This window comes from Arachis hypogaea, chromosome 9 (assembly GCF_003086295.3).
Source record: "Arachis hypogaea cultivar Tifrunner chromosome 9, arahy.Tifrunner.gnm2.J5K5, whole genome shotgun sequence".
Taxonomy (NCBI): Eukaryota; Viridiplantae; Streptophyta; class Magnoliopsida; order Fabales; family Fabaceae; genus Arachis; species Arachis hypogaea.
In genome coordinates, this window is record NC_092044.1 from 100445622 (window position 1) to 100451087 (window position 5466).

The window sequence follows — 5466 nt, forward strand, 5'->3', positions numbered from 1 at the left end:
GTAAGGTAAACTAGAAATAACATCCACCTTTGCTGGGTCTACAGAGATACCAGTATCAGAAACTACATGTCCTAGAACAATACCTTGTTTTACCATAAAATGACACTTTCAAAATTTAAAACAAGGTTTGAACTAACACACCTGTCCAATACTTTAGATAAACTATCCAAGCAAAGGTTAAATGAATCACCTTAAACGCTAGAGTCATCCATAAAAACTTCCATACAAGTCTCAATGAGATTAGAGAAAAGACTCATCATACGTCTCTGGAAAGTAGTTGGTGCATTACACAAGCCAAAGGGCATTTTTTTATAAGAATAAGTCCCAAAAGGACATGTAAAGGTAGTATTTTCCTGATCTTCAGGAGCTATATAGATTTGAAAATAACCTGTGTAACCATCTAGAAAGCAGTAGTGAGATTTACCTGACAGGCGATCAAGCATCTGATCAATGAATGGCAAGGGATAATGATCCTTGCGAGTTGCTTGGTTGAGACGCTTGTAGTCAATGCAAACTCTCCATGTGTTCTGCACTCTGGTTGTCAGAAGTTCTCCTTGCTCATTCCTTATTGTTGTGACTCCAGACTTTTTGGGCACCACTTGTACTGGGCTGACCCATTCGCTATCTGAAATGGGATAAATGATATCTGCTTCAAGTAGTCTAGTAACTTCCTTCTTGACAACTTCTAAGATGGTGGGATTCAATCTTCTCTGAGGTTGACGGATAGGCTTTGCCCCTTCTTCTAAGAATATTCTATGCTCACAAACTCGAGGGCTGATGTCTACTATATCCGCCAAGCTCCATCCACATGTCCTCAATACACTAAGCAATTGTTCTTCTTGTTGGGAAGTGAGCTCCCTTGCAATGATAACTGGAAACTGCTGCTTGTCCTCAAGGTATGCATACTTGAGGTGTGGAGGAAGGGGCTTTAATTCCATTTTCCGCTCATGGTTTGGTTTTGGATTCTCTGGGGCTGGCGAAAATAGTAATGAATCTTCAGTGTGTTCAGAGGGTGTCCCCACACTTGGATCTTGCTCCATGTGACTCTCTTCCATTTCTTCATGGTGGGTTGCAGCTATAATTTCATTAATGATGTCACATTGGAATATGGAGTGATCTTCTGGGGGATGTTTCATAGCTTCATCTAGATTGAAGCTCACTGTCCTGCCATCTACCTCAAAGGAATAGGTACCCGAAAAGGCATCCAGCTTAAATTTTGAAGTCTTCAAAAATAGTTTACCAAGCAGGATTGACGAAGGTCTTCCTAAGTCATTTTGGGGCATCTCTAGGATATAAAAATCAATGGAAAACGTGAGCCCCTTAATGCTCACTAATACATCTTCAGCAATTCCAACCACTATGATAATGCTCTTATCTGCTAACACAAAACGAGCTGCCGACCTTTTTAAGGGAGGGAGCCTTAAAGCATTATATATAGACAAGGGCATAATACTCACGCATGCTCCTAAATCACACATACAGTCAGAAAATATAACACCTCTAATGGTACAGTTAACCATGCATGGGCCTGGGTCACTACATTTTTCATGTATATTTCCCATTAAAGCAGATATAGAACTACCTAAAGGAATAGTTTCTAATTCATTAATTTTATCTTTATGTATGCACAATTCTTTTAGAAACTTCGCATATTTAGGAACTTGCTGAATAACATAAAAAGGGGAATAGTTACCTCAACCTTTTTGAAAATCTTTACCATTTTGGGATCTAGTTCCATTTGCTTTCTGGACTTCTTAGCAAGGTGTGGAAATGGAATAGGAGTAGCGTCCTTTATAGCTTCAGCTTGCTGGGGTTCTGCATTCCTTGGTTAGGCTGTTTATGTTTCAACCATGCCTTGTACTTCATCATCTTCTTCAACATCCTCTACCTCAACCGCGTCCGCAGCTGGGGCGTGTTCTGATGGACTTGATTCCTTTGGATTTCTCTCTTGCAGTGTGGTTTCAGATCTCAGGGTAATGATATTGACGCCACCCTTGGGGTTGGGTAATGGTTGAGAGGGGAGTCCACCAGAGCTTGAGGACTAGTTGTTAGAGTTATTCAGTAATCCAATCTGTGAGACAAGGGCTTGTAAGGTAGAGTTCAGACCACTTAGAGTAGAAGTAAGGTTGTTTTCCATGGCCTGTTGTCTTCGATCAATAGATTGTAGCAACTCATCATTAGGAGATGAAGAGGGGTAAGTGATCTAAGGAGTCTGTTGAGATGCTTGAGGCTACTTTAGATGAAGTGCTCTGTAGGCCTGATTCTGATTCTATTGCCTGAAGTTGTTATTGTTATTCCATTGTTATCTCTGCCTCCTTTGTTATAATTATCCCTCCAACCCTGGTTGGAATTACCTCTCCAACCTTGGTTGGGGTTATCCTGCCATCCATGGTTGTAGCTGCCACCTTGATTGTACCCTTGATTGGGGCGGTCATAGAAGTTATGAGTGGCTGCCACAGTGTGGTCTTCTTGTTGGAGTTGCGGACACTCATCAGTATAATGACTGTAATTGGCACAGATCCCGCACACTCTTTGTGAAACCAACTGTTGGCTGTGCTGTGGTGGAGAAAGCTGAACTTGCTGAGCTTGTTGTTGACTTAGTTGCATCTGCTTCAGTAAGTTGGTCATTTCACATAAGCTCTGAGTTATAGCATTAGTCTCTTTGCTAGAGGATACCTCTGCAACAGCTCTTGACCGACTTTGTTTCTGCCTGTGATTCCTAGTAGATTCAGCTAAGTCGCTGATTAATTGCCATGCCTCTTCTGTAGTTTTGTACTTCTTCATAGACCCATTGCTAGCACGTTCCAATGTGGTCTTATCTTGAGAGTTCATGCCCTGTGTTAAGTAGCCGAGCAACACTATTTTGTCAATCATATGGTGGGAACATGCTTCCAGAAGATTATTGAAGCGCTCCCAATATTCGTAGAGAGTCTCAGATTCGTCCCGAACAATCATGGAAATGTCTTTCCTCAGTTTATCGGCAACCTTAGCTAGAAAGAATTTCTCCAAAAAATTCTCTTATAAGCGTATCCCAGTTAGAAACAGTTACTCCGGGTTGAGTGTAGTACCACTCTTTTGCCTTCCCCTCAAGAGAGAATGGGAAAGCCTTTAGCAGAATAGAAGTTTCGTCAGTATCATCACGCTTAACAGTAGAACAAGCTGTCTGGAAATCCCTAAGGTGCTTGATAGGCTCTTGAGCAGGTAAGCCATGAAACTTGGGCATCAAGTTGAGTAATGCAGTCTTTATTTCAAAATCCACAGCCACTGCTGTGTGGCGTGCCTGGAATGGTTGTAGTGTAAAATCAGGGGTTGCAGCCTCCTGGATAGTGACTCTCCTAGGTGCTGCCATGTCACCTGCACGTGAATCAACTGGATCAGTAGAGGGAGAGCTTGTTTCTCTCTTAGATGACGTTTCAGATTCGTCCTCAGAGAGGACTAGCCGACGCCGAGCTTGCCTTATACGTGAAATAGTTCTTTCAATCTCAGGGTCAAATACTGGCAAGCTTGGATCAAGAAGTGAACGCGTCATTTAACGAAAGAAACGTGCAGCTCATAGTAACAAAAAAATAAAAAAGAAAAATGCAATTAAATAAATTCCAATCAACAAATTAGCACACTATTGCAACTCCCCGGCAACGGCGCCAAAAATTGACGTGAGCGGAAATTGGCAGATTAAGAATTAATTAGAGAAATAGCGTTGTGAGTACAGTTCTTAACCGGCAAAAATCCACTCGTCAATTTAGAAAAGGGTTGTCACAAATTTTAGAAATAAAATACTGGGAGTATGAGTCCCAAGTTGTCTCCCAACGAGTTGTAGGAAGATGTGCTATTTCATCAATCAGAGGTTTTCAAAAGGGGTTTTAAATTTGATGAACAGAAAAATAAATTAGAGGATTTATATGATTTAAATAAAATCTTGACCGGGAGAAAATTAATTGGAAGTTCTATCCTTGTTAGAATTTTATCAAGAGCAATTAATAATTAGTCATTGTTTACATTTAGTTAACCCTCAACGAATGAAGGAAAGTCAAATTAAAAGTCAACTTCTATTCACAAGTCCTAATCCTCTCCCTTGGAAAGGATTAGAGTTAGTGACTAACAAGCCAACCAACAATGAACCAATTACAATTGAACTCTTGAGTATTCTAACTCAAGGTTCTCCTTTTAATCATCTCCCAATCAAGTTGGGGAACTACTCCATAATCGTAATTGTAGACTTCACAAAATCAATGGGAGAAATAAGAGAATACATAATAAATAATAATGAAAGAGATTAATTAAAAGTAAAAATAGTCTTGTATTAATAAACTATGAAAAATAATCCAATGTCAACTCTGGATAAATTAAGAATATGGAAGAGTAAATGAAAAGTAAATAACAAACTATGATGACCAGTACCGGAGGTAGACTCTTCTCAAAAGCTAAAGCCAAAATTCTTTAAAATCCTAATTTATGAATGTTCAAGTGAGTAACCTATGGGAGGAGTAAATTCAGATCTAAAAACTTGAAATTGTGTGGAATGAATTATTCTTTCTGTCTCTGCATGTTCCCTGGCTCTAATCTGTGTTTCTGGGCCAAAAACTAGTTGAAATGCGGGCCAGAATCCGTGCCAGCGACTTCTAAAATTATGCAGATCGCGCACGTCACGCGGCCGCGTCGTCCACGCATTCGCGTCACTCAGCGTTTCTCGTACCATGTGTGTGCGTCGTCCATGCATTTGCGTCGTTCGTGTAGCTTCCAATCCGCGCGGTCGCGTCAGGCACGCGAGCGCGTCACTCTGATTTCTTCATTTTGCGCGGTTGTGTGAGCCATGCAACCACGTGACTTCTCACTGGTCATCTCCTCAATTCTTTGTATTCCTTCCATTTTTGCACGCTTCCTCTTCATTCCTTACGCCATTCCTACCCTATGAAGCCTGAAACACTTAATACACAGATCACAACTAAAAGGTCTTTAGGAAGCAAGTTATCAATCATAGAATATTTTTAGGAAGGAATTGTAAATACATGCAAATCATATGAATAAGTGGGTGAAGACTTGATAAAACCACACAATTAAATACAATATGAATCATAAAATAGCGGTTTATCAATCACTCTTTTAAAAAAGAATAGGTTCGACCAAAAAATTACTTAATATTAGTGTCGAAAGTAAATTGTGTAGTAAAGTACAAAAAATAAAATTAAATCAAAATAAAAACAAAAAAATAAAAATAGAATGAAAAATGCTGAAAGTTAAAAAAACAAAATAAAAATAAATAAACTGAAATTAAAAATTCAAATAAATAAGTAAAAACAAAGTAAAGATAAAGAAAAAACAAATAAATAAATCAAAGCAAAAGGAGAGAAAGAAAGAAAATTAAATTTGAAATCAGAAGAAATTAAATAAATGAATAAAAAAAAGAAAACAATAAATGTTGAAAAAAAAAGAAAATAATGAAATGAATAAAGAAAAAAATTGACTTCA